Source organism: Crocodylus siamensis, chromosome 1, assembly GCF_052110815.1.
Source record: "Crocodylus siamensis isolate JL-2025a chromosome 1, ASM5211081v1, whole genome shotgun sequence".
NCBI classification, from domain to species: Eukaryota; Metazoa; Chordata; order Crocodylia; family Crocodylidae; genus Crocodylus; species Crocodylus siamensis.
Window position 1 is genome coordinate 376,549,198 of NC_143395.1, and position 16,974 is coordinate 376,566,171.

Genomic DNA, 16,974 nt, shown 5'->3' on the forward strand with positions numbered 1-16,974 from the left:
AAGAGTTTATTAGGATAATGGGGGATTGTGACTTCAAATAGTTCTCTTCTCTAATGCTCTTCTTGACATTTCTGATGCTCAGAAAGTTGCTGCTCTCAAGCCAAATAGGGTTCATTTGTTTGCTAGTGCCAGCATGTCCTCTTGGGCAAGACTGGAAGAAACAGGAACAGCAACAATTCACATACCAAAGTGAGGTAAATGCCTCTGTGCCCAAAACAAGCATCTACAGTCACTGAGCAATAAATGATTGCCCAATTAAAGCAAAGTTTCCATAGCAATTTTCATTCTGAAGGATTTCAAAGTACTTCACATACTTTTAAAAATATAGTGCAATTACTAGGCAGCAATCTCTGGAGTGTTTCTTCAGCTAGAATATATGCTGCAATGCCATAAAGAGAAATAAAAACTTTGATGAAAGACAGCAGAAGAAATTCATGTTCATGAGGAAAGTTTCATAGGAATTTTAATACCATCTTAAAGTTTCTATATGTCACTATTATGCCTCATGAAGCCTACAAGAATTAAGGTCCACTTGTACTGGGTATTAACAATTCAGGAAGCCAATACTCTAAATGTAAATATAATTTGGTTTTAGACTGTTTGATTCGGGAATTCCCCATACAGTGTGTAACAGGGCCTGACTGAGCCCCTGTTACTAAAGGAGCGGGGGCAGCTGGAAATAGTTACAACAGGGAGGTGGGCCCCTCCCCTAGGGAACCAATGAGGACCGGACTCGAAGGATAAGAGGGAGAGGAGGTGAAGCAGAAGGTGCCTTCAGGCAACAGAGAAGGGGGGGGAGGGGGAGGGGGAGGGAGAGGGAGAGGTGGGGGGGGAGGAGCAGATGGAGAGAGAGACGCACCCGAGAGAAGGCTCTGAGAAAAGAGAGTCGGCAACACGGATCAGTATTGACTTATCAGGAGTCCAGTGAAACTGCGGTGAGTGAGGGAAGAAGCAGAGTGGAGCCGCGGGTGGGAGCCACAGCTAGCATTAGGAATCAGGGGAGCTGCGTCTAGCCAGAGAGGACAACAGGGGGGACCTCCTGCCCCAGACCACCTAAAGAGTTGGGGTGAGTCCAGGACCCCGGAGGAGAGAGGGCAAGACTGACTGGGGGAAGACCAAAAGGGGCTTGCACGCCAGCTCCACAGGAAAGAGATGCAGGCAGCAGTGGTAACAAGCTACTAAAAGGATAATTACTGGTAGAGGCCGGGTAGGCGGCTGGGGTAACAAGCCGCTAAGAAGATAATTAACCGCAGAGTCTGAGACTGTGTGCGGTATCCTTTTCTTTTTTTTTGGTATTATTGGACTGGGACCAGCCAGGTTCTGGGGGTCCACAAGATCAACCTGCTAGATTGCATTTGCTAAAGGGTATTTCCTGTAACTAACAGAAACCAGCTAAATAAAAGCACCTGAAGTAGATCGGATCCAGCGTGGTAGTTCCTGCAGGTACTCTCTTGCGTAATAACCACTTCCTCCCTATATTTTGCTTAAGATCCAAGTCGTGGCAGGCGGGAATCATGAGGGTAAGGGGGGTACCTTGCAGACCCGGTAACACAGTGCAAGAAGCCTGCTCCTACTACTATTGAAAGCAGTGGGCAGAAGCTCACGGACTTCAAAACAAGAACTAAATCAGACCTGAGGAACATTTTTCATGAGACAAGGGATCAGGGCTCATCAAGTGATTAACTTTGTACCTTGAAATATACAGGGTTCTAACAGAAATCACTCTAAGGAACCTGTGTTATATCTCCATAGCCCTGCCTTATTGCCATACCCTTTAAAATAGTCATGCACATATATACATACAGAGCACTGACTACATTCTTTCCAAAAAGTATCATATTTACTTGACTTGAATTTAAGATGACCCTACCTCCCCCAATACTTAGGTTCTATATATGGATAATCTAAGTAGTGGAAGGTTGTCTTAAATTTGTTCCTCCCGTATCCCTCACTGAAGGGAAAGCAGTGGTTGGCGGGTCATGTGGCCCCCCTGCTCTCTGGCCCCTTCACTTCTTCTCACTGCAGCCTTTCCAAGGCCCCCCCACCACCACCACCCTTCAGTTCCCCATAGCCTCTGTCCTTCTCCCGGTCTCTGCTTCTTCCCTCTCCACTTCCCAGTCTCTACCTCTTCTATTCACCACTAATTATCAGACACTACTCAAGCTCCCCAGAGCCCTACACATGGAAGTTTGGCCCCTGCCAGCCACACAGCAGCATCAACACTACTGACTGGCTGGGCAGGGAACAGAATTTCCCTGTATTCAGTGTCCAGGAGGGAATCTCACCCAAGCTACAGCTGAGCTGAGCTGAGTATGGGGGCGGGGGGGAGAGATGTGGGTGGGGCAGAAGCTGCAAAAGACAAGCAGGGTTGGGGGCAGGGTCTAACTCTGGCCCTGACATGGGCTCAAGGCCAAAGTCAGAGCTGCAGCAGCCGCTTGTCTCCCCCTCCACTTTACATGTGAATCTAAGATAAACAGCTTCCCCCCCCATACTGAGCATGGAAATAAACTCTATATTCAAGCAAATACAGTATATTTAACGCACATAATGTGAAGTACACATTTATTTCATATGAAGAAAGTGTGAGCATCTTATTTCAGCTTAAACAAAAGTTAGAGGTATTATTTCCTCCCAGATTTCAAATTTCAACTCCCTCCCCGCCACCTCCAGCCATGTCATTGCTACAGCTGTTTGTAACAAGTCTGCAAGATTTTTTATTTTTCTAATGGGATAGCATATATTTTCACCTTTCTTCTATTAAAACAGTTTTTAAAGTCCAGGAAAGACCAGGAAATGTCTGGGAAATGTCAACTTGCTAAGTGAAGGTCTCAGTAGTGAGCATTCAAAACAGAACCCCTACATCCATGAGTGGATCTAGGATTTTGAAAAGAGGGATGCAGATGGTGTGGCATGGCATCACATATACCACAATACATATTTTCTCCGGTTAAAGAACAAATTAATGCTTTATTAATAGCTAGGGGGCTAGCATTATATTATTTAGTTTAAGATCAAAGCAAAAACAATTATAACTACTAGAAGGCGCACTAATTTGCTTGATTATATATCTAGTTAAAAAAACACAACAAACTAGGCAAAGAATAGTTAAATGTCAAAAGATATGTGTCATTAGTCCTGTAGTCATTGTTAAGTGGATATTAGTTATTCAGAATCATAAAACAGAATCTAAACTTCTTGAGCATGTTGGATGACTCCAGTACTTCACTGTCAGTCATTTCTACAGATGAGTTAATATTACCACATCTGAGTTAAGGTTTTTAGCTAAGGTTTTAGCTCAAAACATTCTGCAGATCTGTGAAATAGAAGAGAGACATTACTGAGAATGGCTAGCAAATAGCAACATTACAGAAGAAAGGACAGTTTAAATCAGGGGTGCTCAACCTCCAGCCCAGGGGCCAAATGCAGCCTGTGGAGCCATTGCATCTGACCTGTTGGACTTACCATGGATCATGAAATTTGGCAGTGGGGTAGCAGTAGCCATTAATACAGCCACTCTCCCTTCCCCATGCCAAATCTCCAGTGGGGATTCCCTGAGCTGCTGGTCAGAGCCAGGCTATGGCTTCTTTCCCCACAGAGTTGGACCATGCTCTCTTGCTTCTGGATTGAGGCTGGGTCACACCCCTTCCCTCCCTGCAGGGCCAGTTCTCACCCCTTCCCTCCTGTTGGGTCTGAGCCATGTCTCCTTCCCCCTGTGGAGTCAGGTTTGGGGCCTGTCTATGCCCCCTTCTGTCTCTGCAGGGCTGGGTAAAGCTCCTTTCCACTGCAGAGCTGGGTGGGGGCTGGCCTTCTGTGCACTCCCCCCCACATGGCCAGATGTTGCCAGCTGGATCCAGCCCACAAACAGAACAGGCATGGCTAATCTACCCCCCTGAGCAAAAAGGTTGGTGTAATGGGGGGGGGGGGCTACCAGGGCCGATCACTGCATGGCCCGCCCACCTGTTCTTGGGCTAACCACCCACTTTCTTTCCTGCCATGCCTTGATCTTGATTAATTAATGAATGTTAATTAGTGGGAGGATGCCCATTTATTTGCCCTGGTGCCAGGGGGCACTATCTGCAGCTCCTTTTTCCGCCCCTACACCACAGCCCGAGCCTCGCAGATGATACGGACATGGTTTGAGCCAGACTCTGTTGTAATTTGGCCCTCTCTTTGTCTTCCCTGGGCTTTCTACAGCCCTGTCTCACTCTGTCACATTCCGCGCCTTCCTGGCACTCTGCTGTCCCCCTCGCTCTGGGGCTTCTCACTGCCCCCCTCACTCTGGGCTGGGGTCAGTGTACCCTACAGAATGCTGTGCCCACTCTGGCGCTGGGGTCCCTCTATGAGGCCTTCTCCAACCCCTAATAGCTTCACCCAAACCTCCAGTGTAAACAGTAAACAGAAAACTCAAGCCCCTGGGCTATAACATAAAATCTCTAAACATCATTCAATCCCTACCAGGGAATTCTATGGGGTTTATATGTGCCAGACCCTGCCCCTTCCAGTCAGCTGACTCCTGGTGGTTGCCCTAGCAACCCACACCTGTGCCTCTGCTCTGAGAGTAGCAGGCACCTTAATGTCCTCCTACAGTTGGACACCACTGTTTTAAATAATGGCACATCAAAACCATGAAAAAGGAGAAAGCGTTGTTAATACCTGTAGAGTGGAGAGAAATTAACAGAAATCAGGGGGTGACCAGGAGCCATGATGTCAGTTGACTTTCTCAGCACTGCCTGAATAGAAATGCTACTGCCCCTCCCAGGCAGTTGGTTTACAGTTTGGGTGGAGCAGGAATCAAAGGGAGATGCACCTTCACCACCGCTTCCCCCTAGATTTGCCCCTGCCTACATCTATACACAGCCCAAGAGATGGATCTTAATGAAGAATCAGGAACTTCGCATCTATAGCAACAAAACTAGTTTACAACCCTAGAACAGACAAGGCTTTAAGAAACATTGGACACATCTGCATGTGAAATTAGCATCTCTGAATAAACAATGGCACAGGTCGTGTCAGAGTTTGTTGCACCCTGATGCTGCATTTGCATGTGTGCCCAAGACCACAGCACACTGAGCCAGGGCAGAACAGCCTCAGCTGGTGGTGGGCCCCACAGGCTAGCCTTCCAGCCTGGTGCCAGTCTGACCCAGCTCAATATACTGCAGAGGGGCTGGCTGGGGTATGAGGGTGCTCACATGCAGGGCTAGCTAGCAGGCATCCCCTGCACTGAAGTACCCTCATGCCCCACCAAGACCCATCAGCATCTATTTGTGTTTGGCAATACTATCCTACAGGGGAGTTAATTATAGTTTCATAGTTGATGGGGTCATATTTTCATTGTTTGTAGGGTTGGAAGGGACCTGAGTAGATCATCTAGTCCGACCCCCTGCCATGGCAGGAAAGACTGCTGGGACCCCAGCAAGGTGTTCATCTAACCTCCTCTTAAAACCCCCCAGGGTAGGAGCCTGCACCACTTCTCTTGGAAGTTGGTTCCAGATCCTAGCTGCCCTGACCGTGAAGTAGCGCCTCCTGATATGTAGCCTAAATCTACCCTCTGCCAGCTTGTGACCGTTATTCCTGGTCACTCCTGGTAGTGCTCGGGGGAACAAGGACTCCCCAAGTGCCTGCTGATCCCCCCTGACTAGTTTATAACAGGCCACTAGATCCCCCCCTCAGCCTTCTCTTGTGGAGGCTGAACAGGTTCAGGTCCCTTAGCCTCTCCTCATAGGGCCTACCCGGCTGTCCTCTGATCATGCGAGTGGCCCTCTTCTGGGCCCTCTCCATGATGTCCACATCCCTCTTGAAGTGCAGCGCCCAGAACTGGATGCAGTACTCCAACTGCGGCCTGACCAGTGCTGCATAGAGGGGGAGGATCACCTCTTTGGACCTGCTCAAGATGCATCTGTGGATGCATGACACGGTACGGTTGGCCTTCCTGACTGCCTCCCCACACTGCCGGCCCATGTTCATCTTTGAGTCAATGACGACTCCAAGATCCTTTCCCACCTCAGTGCTGACAAGAGGGGAGTTCCCCAACCTGTAGGTATGGTGTTGGTTGTTCCTCCCCAGGTGCATCACCTTGCACTTGTCTGTGTTGAATTCCATCCTATTCTCATCCGCCCACCCTTGTAACCTGTCTAAGTCTAATTGTAGCCTGTTGCTTCCTTCTAATGTGCCCACATCCCCCCACATCTTAGTGTCATCAGCAAATTTGAACAGGGTGTTTTTTACCCCCTCGACCAAGCCACTGATGAAGATGTTGAACAGTGCGGGCCTGAGGACCAAGCCCTGCAGAATCCACTGCCCACGTCCTTCCAGGTTGAGAAGGACCCATCCACTACCACCCTCTGGGTGCGGCCCTCCAGCCAGTTGCCGACCCGTTTGACTGTGTAGGTGTTGACACCACAGTCCCCCAGTTTTTTAATGAGAATGGGGTGATTGACAGTGTCGAAGGCCTTCCTAAAGTCCAGAAAGACTATGTCCACAGCTACCCTGCATCTAAGGATTTTGTGACCTGGTCATAGAACGCCACCAGGTTGGTCTGACAGGACCTGCCTCTAATGAACCCGTGTTGGTTGTCCCTAAGCATAACCTCCCCCACTGGCCCCTCGTGGACATGTGCCAGGATAATTCTCTCAAAAAGTTTACCCAGGATCGGGGTAAGACTAACTGGCCCATAGTTTCCTGGGTCCTCCTTCCTCCCTTTTTTGAAGATGGGAACCACACTGGCCCTCTTCCAGTCCTCTGGCACCACACCAGAGCACCATGAGTGCTCATAAAGCTGTGCCAGGGGTCCTGCAATGACCTCAGCTAATTCCCTCAGCACTCTGGGGTGGAGATCATCTGGACCAGCTGATTTAAATACATCCAGTCCCTCCAGAAGTTCCCTGACTAGATCCTCACTGACCCTTGGCCTATTAATTTACTCCAGTCTAATAGCCCTGCATGTGTAAATGCTGATGTCTTACTGCAGAGCTAATTAGTCAGGTCTGCAGTAAGTGTCTCCTGTAGACACACCCATTATGGTCCTAATGGTTAGGACCATCCATGTGGTCCTAATGGTTAAAGAAAGAGTGACTTTTACTATTGTGCAAAGAGCAGTGTTCCATTTAAGTTCTTATTTCTAAAAAATAAAAAATTCTCTCCTCGACTTTCCACTGAAGTCATGAAATAGGTTGGGGTGGAGAAAGGGAAAGCCCATACATTTTAAGGTCAAGAGGAAATATAACTTATTTTCTAGTCTGATCTCCTGTTTGAACAAGCTTTCAAGTACTCTAATAATAGTGGACAGATGAGGGGACAGATGAGGCAGCTGGGCAGCAAGGTAGGGTGGGGGACAGAAACTAAATGGAATTGTGAAATAGTTGTCTTGTTGCAATGCAGCAGTAATGTAATAATGGCTACTGCAATCTATAATAATTGCAGAGTCTGATATATAATTACTGTTTGTTACACTAAAACTATCATAGTATTTTCTGTGTCATCAAAATGTGTTATTACCATAAAAACATGATGCTTCTAACCATCAGTATTACTGCACCTATAATTTATTCTTAGCGTATTCCCTTTTCAAAATTTTTTTGCAAGTATTTAGTTGGTCTAATAAAAGATATCACCTCTACCCAAAAGCTTTTTCTTTCTTTTTCCATAGCATATTTTTATATTTGTCCATTTTTAAGTTATGTTCAAGATATAAAAGATGGAATAATATGTAGGTTTTCTTTCAATCTTGGTGGAACGTTCATATAAAAGGGCGTGGCAGGACACGACCTAGGGGTGCCGTGAACTCCCCTAGCACCCCCTACCTACCGTGCCAAATCGGGTCCAAATGCACCCTCTTTATCTCACCTGCCACGTCTTTGATGGTAATATGTTAAAGGGAGGCTGCCTTTCTAACCCTCCTTGGCACAGTGCCTTGTTGTATCTTGGCTCTATCTAGTTGCCCGGTGCACTCCAACCTCTGGGGCTGCACATGAGTCCCACAGTCACCCGTGCCCTCACAGGTCCCCAGACTCGTCTCCGTGTCCACCTGTGCCCATGCGGGTGCCTCCTGGCTTCTCCTGTGGCTCTTGTCCCCCACTGGGGCCCATCTCTCGCTCTCTCACCCCCACCGGGGCCTGTATCCCGTGGCTTTCGTAGCCCGCACCAGGGCCTGTCTCCCCGCGGCTCTCGTAGCCCACACCGGGGCCTGTCTCCCCGCAGCTCTCGTAGCCCACACTGGGGCCTTGCCTCGCAATTCCCCGCCCACACTGGGGCCTTGCCTCACAATTCCCCGCCCACACTGGGGCCTTGCCTCACAATTCCCTGCGATCGAGGCTCAGGTGGCCATAGCCGTGCCTGGCCCCCAGACCACTTTCCTGGGTGTCACGCCCCCTGGGCTCCTCACAATCGAGGCTCAGGTGGCCACAGCCGTGCCTGGCCTCCAGACCCCCTTTCCTGGTCTTGGGCCCCACTGGGGCTTCTCGCCTGCGCCCACACTGGGCTCCTCCCGATCCTGCCCACACTGGGGCCGGGATCGAGACACCCCAAAATGCAGTGCCCTCTCTGGTGCCAGGAACCCCCACACTACTGGGGTGCTCCTATGAGGCCTTCTCCACCCCTACAGCCTCACCCAGTCCTCCAGTGTAATAACAAACAACAAACAAACAGAATAACATGAGCCAACCGGCTATAACTCAAAAGAAGCCTCCTTGCTAAAATGCGACTAAATCATCCGGTAGCTTATCCTCCCAAATCCCTACCAGGGTTTCCTCCACCCAGTCTTGTCACACCGCAACTACTCAAGCCATCCGGCTTCCCTGCGCTGCTTTCTCCAACAGAGCTCCACCTTCCTTGGCTGCCAGAGGGGAACTGACCTCCGGCCTCAGCCTGTCTTGTTTATATAGGCCAGGCCCTGCCCCCTTCCGGTCAGCTGACCAGACTGGTTGTCTCGGCAACCCACACCTGTGCTGCCCTGGTGACTGGCAGCTAAGCCCATATTACTGTTTGTCAGTAGCAGGCACCTTAGTGCCCTGCTACAAAGGGGCTTCTAATTAGGAAAATACAGAAGGAAAACAAACTGAAACAAATTGAAGTCCTACACAAATGAGGACAGCTCACCTTTGATGTGGTAATTAAGGTTTAGTAGAATTATGGAGAATAAAGGGAAAATAAAGGATGAAAGTGGTGAAATATTCAAAATACTGGAAGAATATTGAGAAAATGTAGGGGGAAAAAGCAGAAAGGAGAACAAGCTGGAAGTGGAAGTCAAGCAAGAACAGCAGACCTGGGAGAAACAGGTCTGCCATCTTTCCTAGAGGAGAGATTTAGAAAAAGGAAAGAGAAAACTAGAGGGTGTGGGAAAGAAAGATGAAACGTGAATATGGCCAATTGATCCAAAAGTAGATTAGTTGTTTGCCAGCCATAAGAGGTTTTGGCATCAAGGGAAACTCATGTGATGGCTAGCTATTAGAATGGAGTTTCCAGTAAAGAAATCAGCTTTCACTGATACAGAACAAATGAGTTGCCCACACAATCACTTAAATAAACAAACAAATAAATATAAATAATACACACACACATATGTGTGTGTGTGTGTTTGTGCATCTGTCTGTGTGGATGTATATATGTATGTATGTATGTATATATATGTACATTTTACATTGTGCAAAGCAAGCCTCACTAAATCCCTTGAAACTAGGCATCATAAGGAGTAATTGTCCTACTGGACACATAAGGAAATAGATAAGACAGCGGTTCTAAATCTTTTTAGGCTCAAGCTGCCTTTCCATAACTTTTCTGAATTTAGTGGCACTCAATTTCGCAGGCAGGGATTGTGGGAGTGGATGAGCAAGTGCTTACCTCCTTGCATAGGGGCCAAATGCTACAGCACCTTAAAAGAACTCGCAGAACCCCAGTAGAGAATCACTGAGATAGGAAATTGATATAAAGGTTTTCCTATGAAGAAGTCTTTGGCATTGCTAAGAACAAAACAGACCTGTGAATTCACAGTCCTACAGTTTACCTGATATATGGGAATTCACAGGTCTGTTTTTCTTTTTTATAGACAGACAGACAGATTCCCTCCTAGAGCAACAACAGCTTTAATAATTATCTTTAAGAATAATGCTGTGTGAAAAATAAACAGCAAATTGGTAGCATCAAAAGCTTAACACATTTTCCAGGCAACATAGTTTTGCATCAGGCAGAGACTCATTTATACAAAATTACTTTGGTATGACAAATGATTAAAACTAGAATCATAGAAAAAGCAAAGCTGGAAGGGACTTCAGGAGGTCATCTAGTTCCATCCCCTGCTCAAGGTAGAATCATTTGCTATCTAAGCTATCCTAGACAAGTGTACATCTAACCTATTCTTAAAACTATACAAACAACTCTGTCACACAACTACCAGGCACAATGTACCAAAACCACCCTAGCCTGCCCCAGGTAAAGCAGGGTAAAATGTCCTGCTGCAAGGAGAGAAGTAGTTTGTTAAAATGAGTACAGCATTTCTCCATGACTGTCCATTAACATTAGGAGCAATCATGATTTGGGGTTGCTACCTGCATGATCCATTCTTAGCAAAACAATTCTTTATTGTTATTCTCCGTCCTGTGCTCTAGCCTTCTTCCTAAAGTGGGGAGAGAGGAAGAGGAAAGAGGTGAGGTAAAAGGGAAGAAGAAATTTGGACTAGAATCAAACTGAGATTCCAACAAGACAGTGATTAGTTTGAATGTCCTAGAAGTGCTGAGTGTACTAGAAGTGCTGACAACTGTGGGAGATGAGCGCACCTTTGAAAGTCAGACTGTGTATGTGGGTTTCCAAATCCTGAATATTCAGAAAGGTGTCCTAAGAGTCTAAAGAAGCAGAGAATCCCCTGTGTATCAGAGACCGAAGTTTTCTTAGATGGACAACAGTCATTTGCTCTCACCAAAAAAAAAAAAAAAATTGCCATTATGATACTTGGTGATTGTTATATCTTTCTTAGTCTCACTCTGGCTCTCTTCTGAATTTTGTCCTGCAGGTTCTAATGAAAATGTACCATGTGCTAATTATTGCAACCATGGATCATTACACTTAGACTCTTGGGGTAAGGAAAGAGGAAGGTATTTAAACAGTTGTTGGAATTTCCCAAAACCTGAATTCACTAGGAAGAATAGGACTGGGTGCATCTTACACATGCAATTAATTTGAAGCAATTAACTCCAGCACATATCACACTGGAATTTATTGCTCATATTGCTCGTGGGCATGCCATTTGACTGTGCGAGTGGGACCACAATACATTGAGCTGCTCTGACCTGGCTCAACATGCTAGCAGGCAGTTCCCACACTGAAGCACCCTTGTGCTTCACCAGCCAGCCCCATCAGCATTTACACATGCATTGCTGCATGGTAAATAACTCTGCAGTAGGATAGCACGTGAGTTTACTAGTTTACTGTGGCCTATAGGGCTGCATGTGTAGACACAGAGGCTTTACCATGGAGCTAATTAAGCAGCTTTGCAGTAAACATCTCATGTAGATGCACCCACTGATGGGCATGTAAAAAAAGGAAAGCCACATTTAAAAACATGACACAATAAAATGAACTCTCTAGAGAACATACAAAGATACACACCATTAAGTCTTTCTAAAACTGCTAGTGTAAGGTCATCAAGTTTGACAATTACATTTTAAATTCTTTCTTAGGACTTTGACATCTTAGTCTCAAGGCAGATATTAAGTGATTTCAGGCTGGCCTGATCTCTGCACAGCTGCAAGGGAGCTGCCTCCAGAGCTGGGGCAGCTCCCCTCACCCCTTGGGGCTCGGTGCTTACTCAGGCAGCAGTTGTGGCCCCCTGCTCTTTGGGCTGACCCAGAGCAATTTGCTCCTGGTCAGTGTCTATGCATGCACTTTGGTGCATTGGTTTAAAGCCCCATTTCATGGTACCTGTATCTGTGGGTACTAGCAAATGGGGCTTTAAATTAATCTACTATACAGTAATTGCTACACATTTGCAGACAGTGATGCTTTACTGTGCATTAGATTTGTTTAATGATCAGTAAAGTATCTAGTGTAGATGCTCCCTATGTGTGGGTTCGAATGATAGAAAACAGGTTGGTTTGTGTCAGTGATAAAAACTTGATCCAGGCTTGTAGATAAGGGACAAAAATATTATTCACCCAAAGTTTAATATAAAAAAAAACCTCACAGTCCTCTACATTTTCTATTTTTCCTCTGTTTTCAATGTTTTCCCTTCTCTTAGCCAACCAACAGCAGACAAGAGATTAGGAACTGCATACATACCTATAAATAACTTTTTTTATTAAGAAAACACTACAGAAAATGCCCTAAGGTTAGAAAAACATTTTGACTGAGTTTAAGAATGTTTCACATTTTCTCTAGACAAATTCCATACAACCCAAATAACTATAGTTAGACATTATATGGAAATTAGAAACATCCAAAATTATATTAGGTAGGATACATCTACAAGGTATACAAACCTTTATGCCCTAGGGCAGCAGACACCAACCAATCAATCCTGATCGACTGGTCAAATGGGGAAACCTTGACAGTTGATTTCAGTCTGAGGGGCTAGTCCCCCCAGACTGAGATCGACTGTCAGAGGCTCTGTGATCGGGAGTGGCAGGACAGATGTGGAAAGCATCTGGGACGCAGTCCAAGAATGGCAGAATGTAGGAGCAGCAGGACATGTGGTTGGACTGAGCCATGCCCGCCGCCTCTGGGGCCGGGCCGGTGAGTGGGACAATCCATCTCCGTGCCCTCTGTCACCGGGTGAGTGGGGTCCCAGTGAGGCCAGGGGAGAGTCAGAGCCTGGGCAGCTCATCCAGGCATGTGAGGGGGCTCCCACCACTGCATGCACCCCAGCAGAGGCCTGGGGGGGCATGTGTTCCCCCCCAACATCTGTGCGCGGGGCAAGGTGGCTGCTGCTGTTCACTGGGCTTTTAAATCTTGATTTGCTTTTAAATTTCAAATCTGAATTTGGAATTTAAATTCCAAAAGTGATCTCCTACTGAAAAAGGTTGGAGACCATTGCCCTAGGGCATAAGACCTGACTTACTGAACTGGTATGGCAAGCCTTATTTGAAAATGTTCAGTGCATTACATTTGCTAAAAGCTGCTATTTGAACAGCCTAAAATGCCTAGGTGTATTTTTGAATTGGTTATTCCTACAGGCTTGCTTAGGGCCATTATTTTCACTGAGGTTCTTTTACAACTACTATTTTTGAGCTTTTATTCTAAACTAAGCCAAAGTAATTTAAAAACTGGCATTTGACAAGTTAGTCTCACAGTTTTTTTCTCAATTTCCTCCTACTGTTTGGAGTCCTTTTATTTGTCTAGCATACTCCATCATTATATTCTTTCTTCCCTTTGTCCAGTCATTTGACTTGTATCACTCTTTCACTGATGAGTTAAAAGGGGCAGTAGATGGTATCCAACAAGAAACACCATGTTACCAAATAAACTGAAACAGATACAATGAGCAGCTAATTAATTCATCCTGGTAATATTAATAGTAAAAATAAAATGTTGTGTTTGCATCCCCATCATACATCCACTAGCATGCTGTTGATGGTATCTAAACAATGATAAAGAGAACAATGTGGTGACAAGTATTAACTATAACAGCACTGATGACCAGAAAGTCTAAACAGAGAAGTCTGTAGCTGAAGACAGAAGTAGGGAAGAAGGAATACACAGAGGTTCCAGAAAATGTAGAAGTAGTTTCTTAGATGTGTTGGATTGGCCAGCAGATTTTGACTACAGTACTCAAAAACTGATAAGAAGGACAATCTCTGAATTTATAAATTATAGATTCATACATTCTAAAGACAGAAGGAATTATGAGCAGGGATTCTGGTTTTCTCTAATAAGAAAAAAAATCCCCAATTTTCGGATTAAAAAAGTAACCCAAAATCCATATTTTTCCATGATTAAAATTAAACACTGCTCATATACACACACACACACAAATAAAAGCAGTGCTTCATTTTAATAATGAAAAAAATGTGGATTTTGAGTTACCTTTTTAATCTGAAAATTGGGGATTTTTTTTTATCAGAGAAAACCAGGATCCCTGATTATGAGACAATCTGGCCTGATCTTCTCTTTAAGCAATAGCAGTGCACTGAACCCACCCACTTGCAGGAATTGAGCATATCTTCCAGAAAGGCATCCATTCTTGATCTCAATATTTTGAAAGATGGAGAATCCACCATTTCACTGGGTAGCTTAGTTAATTACTGGAGAATCCACCACTTCACTGGTACTGATGATTAATTACTGTCACCATTAAAAATTCCATATGGGTATAGGTACCCATTTAAAGGGCTTCCTATAAAGATGCCCATACCAAGCCAAGCTAAATTGCTTCTTAATAAAGAGAACAAATATGAAGTCTCAATAATAAACATTATTTGCACCTATAGTTCAGTTCCATCAGCGTACATCTTGCAGATGCAAAGAATACCCACAAAAAGAGAAACACCAGATCCAAAGGCACTTGAAAATGGAATCCAATGCATGCACACGCCTCTGTGATGCACTGAGGAGCTCAGCCCTGCCTTCACTCAGGTCAATGACAATACACCTATTGACTACAATGGGAGCCAGAGTTCTTTAGGTAGCATCAAGCCCTCTAACCATTCAAATCTGTTCTCAGTCAGCCTTTTCTGTTTACAGTAAAGTGCACAACTTGTTAGGAAAAATTAGGAAGAAAAAGTCAATCAACCTGTGCCTGAAATAATTTAAAAGACCAACTGTAAATCCTGTGCAGTCTGCATACATGTTACTATATGGGACAAGCCAAGGAAAGCAATGCAGGCATTTTTTCAAAGTTAAGGTTTAATGTGAGGACAGTAGTTCAGAATTCCAGTAATCACTGAAGCTAAACATACAATGTCTACAGATCTTGGACTTGTTTTTCTCAGTCTTGTTCTGGTTCACTGATCACAATGAAAAGGACATTAGTGATATCTTGTCTCAGAATAACCTTTGGCAAACTCCTTTACTATTTTTTTTTTTATCTGAAAGAAAAAAATGTTCAAAAAATGCAATGAAGGTACATTTCCTTCAAAATACAGAACCTCAGACTCTCCTCAGGAAATCAAGAAAAAATTCTTACTATTTGTCTTTTTCTTCTTAAATACTGAGGCTTTTAAAGCCTTTTGACTTTTCTATAATAGACAAAACTTACAAATCATAGTAGGATTTAATAAGCAAAGGTAAACATAATAGAGCTAGCAAAGAGATTTATTTTTTCCTATTCCATTCCTATTACAGATAAAATGGAGTCCTAAAAACAACAGAGAAATGAACAGTGCTTTTTATAGCCTATAGATGGAAGTTAACATAAAAGCTGGGCCTACTTTATACACACAGATAACACACCATATCTTTGTTGATCTAAGTGCTGCAAGGTATAAGTAAAGCAAGGTTTTCTTTGTGGTTTTGTACAAATCTGTATTTGCCTTTCTTGCTGAGACTAAATACTAGTGGGGTTACTAATTCTCACATTATCTAGTGCTTCTCTTCAGGTCATCATGGAAAACGAACAATTACAACTAGGACTATGGATTTCTGATGAGCCTTTCAAACTGAATGTTTCAAAATACTTTCAAATTGCACTTTGTGGTACACTATTGTTTCTATTTTAATATGAAAGTGGAAATTCAGGGGCAGTGGAATTTGGTGACTGAATTAAAGCCACCAAAGTTAAAAGCAGAACTGGAATTAAAATCCAAGAAACGGCCTCCAAAAATTGTATTTTATACCCTAACCACAATCCTTCTCGTCTTTAATTTTACCATTAAACATCTAATGGCCTCAAATAAAAATTAAATCTATGTGTAGTTTCTCAGCAATTTTATTTATGGAAAAAAAGAAACGTAACAGTAGCTTTTAGAATAGAGCTTTAGCATTCATGTCTGGAACTGTTTTCTAATAGTTTGCTCAGCCAAAGGCATTATTCTTGGAGATAACAATCATTTTGCTATGACAAGTCTATGTAACATGAATTCACCAGCAACATAGCAAACCTAACCTACATTCTAATGCTGTCTCATGGAACTTGATTTTTACTTGCAATACACTGAATATAATGGATTGGCAGATTGATAGGATTAAAATTATTTTACTGCATTAATAATCATATGTTTAATTAAAGTATTACTTACAGAAGGCAATGTGGCCTTGTGGATAGGCCACTAGACAAGGATCCAGAAGACGTGTGTGTGTGTATTTCATTTTAATCATGGGAAAATGTGGATTTCGGGTTACTTTTTTTAATCTGAAAAATGGGGATTTTTTTTTATTGGAGAAAACCAGGACCCCTCATAATCACTTTTAATGCTGAAATTGTGTGCCTCATTTCCAATTTGTCTGGCTTCAGTTGTCACCCACTGGTTCTTTTATGCCCTTTTCTGGTAGATTAAAATGCCTTTTAATACCCAGCATTTTCTCCCTACACACATTTTCACTGCTTTTCTTCTCATTTCTCTGTAAGTGAAAGATATGGAGGTCTTTAAATATCTCTGTACCAAAGTATCAATATTAGCACATAGCCCTCTCCCACACCCCATTCATGTCTCACCTGCCACATTGTGTATTTTGGAGGGGTGTTCAGCTATAGCTTTCATTAGACCCTACTATGATCCTGCAGGGCATTTACTAGGTTAAATGCAGGTCTCAATCAGCATATCTACACGTGCATTAATGTGCCATAATTATGGCGCATTAAGTTTAGTACCTGTAATAACAGGTTCTAAATGCTCCATAATCAGTGTTACTGTGCAGTAGCACTGGCACGTCTTTTACATGATGCTAATGAGCAGTAGACTAATCCTACTGCGCACTAGCATGGCTTTTGCCATGATGCACTAATGAGCAGTAGAATTAGTTTACTGTGCTTTTAACATGTCATGTAGGCAAGCCAAATAAGTACTCAGTACACCTTCAAAAATATGAACAGGAGAATCATATGCAGCATTGTAA

The 16,974-nt window shown here is 44.1% G+C and overlaps 1 protein-coding gene across 2 annotated transcripts in view; it reads left to right on the forward strand.

The window, feature by feature from the left end:
* Positions 1–858: 858 nt before the first annotated feature.
* LOC149875098 (uncharacterized) overlaps positions 859–16,974 on the forward strand; it is an 89,745-nt gene continuing 73,629 nt past the window's right edge. For both annotated transcript variants that reach the window (XM_090031732.1, XM_090031731.1), the window contains exon 1: positions 859–935. The gene's annotated coding sequence lies outside the window, so the exon portion shown is untranslated. The remainder of the gene's footprint in view (positions 936–16,974) is intronic.